Source organism: Eucyclogobius newberryi, unplaced genomic scaffold (genome assembly GCF_026437365.1).
Source record: "Eucyclogobius newberryi isolate DKJ021-1_F unplaced genomic scaffold, fEucNew1.0.hap1 SCAF_5, whole genome shotgun sequence".
NCBI classification, from domain to species: Eukaryota; Metazoa; Chordata; class Actinopteri; order Gobiiformes; family Gobiidae; genus Eucyclogobius; species Eucyclogobius newberryi.
In genome coordinates, this window is record NW_027316167.1 from 17,536,519 (window position 1) to 17,542,568 (window position 6,050).

At 53.0% G+C, this 6,050-nt stretch overlaps 1 pseudogene; it reads right to left on the reverse strand.

Moving 5' to 3' along the window:
• Positions 1 to 559: 559 nt before the first annotated feature.
• LOC140380709 (uncharacterized) lies at positions 560 to 4,283 on the reverse strand (annotated as a pseudogene).
• Between the last annotated feature and the right edge of the window lie 1,767 nt (positions 4,284 to 6,050).

Genomic DNA, 6,050 nt, shown 5'->3' on the forward strand with positions numbered 1-6,050 from the left:
GCTCTGTCGCCAAAAGTTTTGAGTCGGGATGTTGGTGCAGTCAGGGTGAGAGAGGAGGAGGATCGGAGAGCTCGGGAGGGGCGGTGGGGGATGAGGAGGTCAGACAGGTAGGGGGGGGCAAGGTGGTGAAGAGCTTTGAAGGTGAGGAGTATTTTAAAGTTTATGCGCTGCTTGATGGGGAGCCAGTGGAGAGAGCGGAGAACGGGAGTGATGTGATCACGGGACCGGGTGTGGGTGAGGAGGCGGGCAGCGGAGTTTTGGACCATTTGGAGTCTATGGAGGGAATGGGAGGAGATGCCAGTGAGGAGGGAGTTGCAGTAGTCAAGGCGGGAGGAGATGAAGGCATGGATGAGGGATTCAGCAGCGGGGAGGGTGAGGCAGTGTCGGATTTTGGCGATGCGGCGGAGGTGGAAGTATGAGGTCTTGCAAATGTATTCGGGGATGTCCAAGAGGCCGCCGCACAGATCACGTCCAAGGACACCCCGTTCATAGCGGCCCACGAAGTTGAGAGCCCCCTTGTGGAGTGGCACCTCACCCCGGACGGCAACGGTCGCCCTTGTCAAGTATAGGCTTCCGTGATTACATCAACAATCCAGCGCGCAAGACGCTGTTTGGACAGAGCCTGGCCCTTGCGCGGGCCGGCAAAACAAACAAACAGGCTCTCAGATTTGCGTATCAACGCTGTAGCACGCACATATGCCTCAAGCGCACGGACAGGACACAGCTGTTCGGCGGCAGATCCCGCACAAAAACGTGCAAGTTGTAGCGGCCGGTTGTGCCCTTCCGACAAAATCACCTTTGGAACAAAATCTATATTCGGCCAAAGGGAAACCCCAGAGTTGTCGGGGTGCCAACGAAAACAGGAGTCTGCCACGGACAAAGCCTGGAGCTCACTCACCCGCTTCGCAGAGGCCATCGCCAGAAGGAATGCCGTCTTCATTGACAGCCATTTAAGGTCAACCTGCGACAGAGGCTCAAATGGAGAGGATCGCAACGCCTCCAGCACCAGGGACATGTCCCACGCCGGGGCCACAGACCGGGCCGGCGGATGCAAACGCCGAGCACCCTTTAGAAAAAGGGAAATATCTTGGTTACGGCCAACCGAGAAACCATTCCACCCCACATGCCCACAAGAAATTGCGGCAATGTATACCTTCAGGGTAGATGGAGAGCGCCCCTGGCCAAGTAGCTCCTGCAGGAATGCGAGCACCGTTGACACAGCACAATGCACTGGATCCTCCCCGCTTTTGCGACACCAGGCGTCAAACAGTTTCCACTTGCAGGAATACAGAAGACGGGTAGACCGGGCACAAGCATTGCTTATTGTGTTCCCAATCTCCCCGGCGTACCTCGAGAAGGTCAGGCCGGGCCCTGCAGCGGCCATACCCAGAGCTTCAGGCGCTCGGGATTGGAGTGCAGAATCTGACCCCCTAGTTGAGAGAGGAGATCCCGCCTGGGGGGGAGACGTCTCGCTGTGCCGCAGCAGAGCCTGCGCAGCAAAGGCAACCATGTCCTCCCTGGCCAAAACGGGGCCACAAGCAGGAGACTGTGGCCCTCCTGAAAGACCCTGAGAAGCGTCTGATGAATCAGGGGGAATGGGGGAAATGCATAAAGCATCGTCCTCGGCCAGTCGTGAGCCAGTGCGTCCTGACCCAGTGGGCTGGCCCTGTCCGCCAGCGAGAACCACTGAGGGCAGTGTGTCGTGTCGCGTCGCGGGAGGCAAAAATATCCACCTGTGCCCTGCCGAAGGTCTTCCAAATGTCCCTCACCACCTCCGGGTGAAGCTGCCAGTCCCCCGGCAGCGGCCGATGGCGAGACAGGAAGTCCGCGGACACATTCCAAACCCCCGGAATGTGAACAGCGCTCAGACTGGCAAGGCGCGGGGTAGCCCAAGTCAGGACCCGTTGTACAATCCTGAACAGGGTCATCGACCCAGTGCCGCCCTGGTGATTTATGTGAAAAACCACACTGGTGTTGTCGGACCGTACCATGACATGACGGCCGCGCAGGTGTGGCAAGAAATGGCGCAGCGCTAGCTCGACAGCCAAGAACTCCAGCACATTGATGTGCAGCCTGCTCTGCCTCTGGGACCATGACCCTTGCACCATCCGTGCCTGCCATGTCGCACCCCAGCGTAGGAGGGATGCGTCGGTGTACACAACCTCCCGTCTGGAAGGAAGAGGCCCCAGCGGAACGCCCTGTGTCATAAAGGCCTCGTTCCGCCACCTGCATAGAGACACCCGGCATTGGGGAGATACGGGTAGCCGCTGCCGCCTGTGATCCTGACGTGTGGGGTCCAGATGTAGGCTGTTGAGCCAAATCTGAAGGGGGCGGAAAGACAGCAGCCCCAGAGGAACCACCGTTGCGGCCGCAGTCAGCTTGCCCAAGAGGCTTAGGAACAAGACGTAGGGAAGAGAACTTCCCTGTCGAAAGTCCCGCAACATTCCAAAATATCGTCTACCCGCTTGGGCGAAGGGCGTGCAGTCGCTGTATGGGAGTCGAGGACCATGCCGAGGAAAGTTGCTACCTGTGACGGCACAAGGCAGCTCTTTGCCAAGTTCACCCGCAGCCCCAAGTTGGCCACGTGCCTGAGCACAGTCTCTGTATCTTGAAGCGCCTGCTCGTGGCTGGGCGAACAAATGAGCCAGTCGTCCAGATAGGGCAGAATCCGCAACCCCTGGGCCTGCAAGGGGGACAAGGCTGCAGCGACGCACCTTGTAAACACTCGAGGGGACAGAGATAACCCGAATGGCAGGACCCTGAACTGGAAGTGTTCTCCCCGGAAAGCAAAGCGGAGAAACTTCCAATGTGGCGGTGCAATGGGGACATGGAAATATGCATCCTTCAGGTCTACTGTTGTGAACCAGTCGCCTGGGGAGATCGCCTGGAGCACTTGTCTGACCGCCAACATTCTGAAAGAGAGTACCTTTAAAAACATATTTAGACCCCTGAGGTCCAGAACTGGGCGTAAATCGCCCGTCTTCTTGGGTACTAAAAAATAACGGGAATAAAAGCCCCCTGGATCCAGCAGGGGGTCCACAGGAACTATCGCCCCCTTGTCCAGCAAGGTGCGAATCTCCTGAGAGAGCGCCTGCGCCTTGGCCGAATCCTGAATAACTGTCATTCGGATCCGACCAGGAACAGGAGGCCGGCGGCGGAACTGCAGACGATACCCTTCGGACAGCGTGGCCAGCACCCAAATATCTGGGGAGTGAGCCGTCCAGTACTCCAGCTGTCCTGGGGAAAAATGTCCTACCGCCGGCCCTGTGGCCTCATCTGGAGGCCCCTCGACCCCGCCCGGGTTTGTGGGGGCCACGGCCGGGCTGTGAGGAACGGGATGCACGGGACGGACGAAATCCAAATCTTTGGGCCTGTTGCAAGTCTGAGTCATGATGGGGCGGTGGTGTGTATCTCCGTGAAGAAACGGGAGGGGCGGCCTGAGCCGGTCGATGAGACCCCCGCCTATGAAGCCCCGCCAACTGTTGCCGTGTACGGCAAGCCTGGGCCGTGCGCTCTAGAGCCTCCAGGGCGGCCGGGCCAAATAGTTCTCCGGGAAGAACTGGAACACCCCTCAAGGTCTTCCTACTGGCCTCAGAGAGCGGAGACTGTGCCAGCCATACTTGGCGGCGAGCTTGCACTAATGTAGAGAGCAGTCGCCCTAGTTCCCTTGACATGAGGGCAAAAGCCTGCAAGGAGGCATCAACCAGCCCATGTGTTGGTTGGTCCACTGGCACCGTCTCAAGGGAAACCGACAGGCCAAGCATTAAATGAGACAATGAGTTCCCAATGCGACCCATACGAGCTCCCATGTCGTACGCCTTACACAGAAGGTCGTCTGTAACCCGGCACTGTGGTCGTGGACACCGGGCATAAGTCCGTAAAGTCTCCTCCGGGCGGACGATGAGGGAGGCAATAGCCGGCTCCACTGCCGGCATATGCTCCTCCGAGGGAGGAACTGCAAAGTGGGACGCTGCAGCCTGGCGCCGAAAGAAGGTGCTCGAGGGTGCCGCCTCATCCCGCGGAACATCCAGCTTTAAGCGGGAAAGTGCCGTCCGCAAAGCCGCTGTGACAGTGTCATCACTGTCGGCCTGAGAGCCGGCAGAGGCCAGTGAGCCAGATTCTGAAACTCTGGAGCTCAGAAGGTCAGACTCCAGCTGAAACTGCGTGTCTGAAGCAGCCACAGATATGACGTCATCATATACTGAGGCTGTGCCATGCCCCTCATGCCGTTGTGCCACCACACGACTGGCATCAGTCTGGAGAGTCTGGATAACTGCCCGCATTTGGGCCAGTTCAGATGTCAGCGTACTCACTTGAGCCGCTAACTTCCAGGGGCACTGGATGGCACTGGATGATCATCAAGGATGATCATCCAGTGCTTTATGCATCCCTACTGACCGCCTCTGGCGGTCAGTAGGGATGCATGAAATAGAACAAATGTCCATTTGTTCAGATCATTCAACAAGGAAAATCTGCAAGGACCCAATTGGACTTTTCTTGAATCGTTTTAGAATCGTCTTGATATTAGGTCTAGATCTTTCAAATCATACTCAGTGGTCAGATAGATAGATGGATAGATACATAGATAGATACATACATAAATAGGTGAATAGATACATAGAGAGATGGATAGAGAGATAAAGGGATAGATAGTGGTGACAGAAATTCTTCATTGACACAAATTTACAAAAGGAATGTCGTTGGGGTTTATTATTGTTTTGTCCTACTAACACTACACATGAACTTTAAACATAAAATTCGAATCCCTGGCGCTCAGAGAAGTGCACAGATCCGGGTTGCAGCAGGTACACAGCTGTGCTCGCGGTCACTGGTGCGGAGCGTCTGTTTTGTCTTTCTCTCAGATCCAAAGGTTTTCTTCGCAGCCAGAGGCCAGCGGCGCCACATTCCTGATTTCCAAGGCTCTGTTGAGCTGATGAGTCATCTCCCAGCCTTATTACAGGAGCAGCTCAGCCTCGCGCCGGTCCAATCTGCGCACACCTCATAATGGAACAAGGGGCCTATGCACAAGACACAGAAAGGCGACAAATTGATTGCAAACAGTCCTTGAGGATCAAATAGAAATATAATGATTTTAATGGTGCAGTATGAAACAAATGTGTTCATCTTTGATTCACACCAGATACATCGGCTGCCACCAGATCAGTGACAAAAAGTCAGATCCCTAAAGGCACATAATAAGTTGAGTTCACGCAACATTCCAATATTCTATAATCCCTTTTTTAAAGTTTAAAATTGAGCTGGAGACAGGTTAGAATTCAACGGTGAAATGCTGTTTATCCGTCTGACTGGAGATATTTTGACCTGGTTCATGGTTCAAATTTCTGTAATTACTTGGCCAATCCGCATAAACATTACATACATTTCAGCATATTCTCTGTCAAAATATAAAATACTGTCATCACAATAGTTTCCAAAAGTGGTGCAACTACTCAACCCCAAAGATGTGATTGTTGTCAGTTGAAAGGACTTAACGCATGCATCACTGGTGGTGCAGTGGTTAAACGTGATGCAGATTTGTGGTTGCTGACACTGTGGCGTTGTGGGTTTGATTTTTGGCCTCAACCATTTGCTGAATATCTCTCCATTCTTTCTCCCCATTGCACACTACAACTGTCTTTTCAAAGAATGCCTTCAGGCCAGAAACATCTTAAACAAATTAACAGAAAGAACTTTAAGCCATAGATTGATATTGTGAGTTTGTGGAGCCAGTCCCAAACAAATAAATCTAAGGTTCAATATTTGTGAATCAATCAAAAAAATTGCTTTAAATTATTTTTTTCCGATTTGTTTTCCTTTTTTTGTTATTTGTCCTACTGCCATACTGATTGAAGTATTGAGAAGAAAAGAAACAGGTCAAGCTTGTTAATAATATTATCTTATAATGTTATCTTGTTCAGTGATATTTTAATTTCCACACAAATACGTTTCAGCATAGCCACAACAACAAAAGTAGCCAGTATTAACTCACCATCATCTGGTGCTTCAGTCTAAACAACATTACAGGCCAAACAAATGTAGATGCAGTTTTA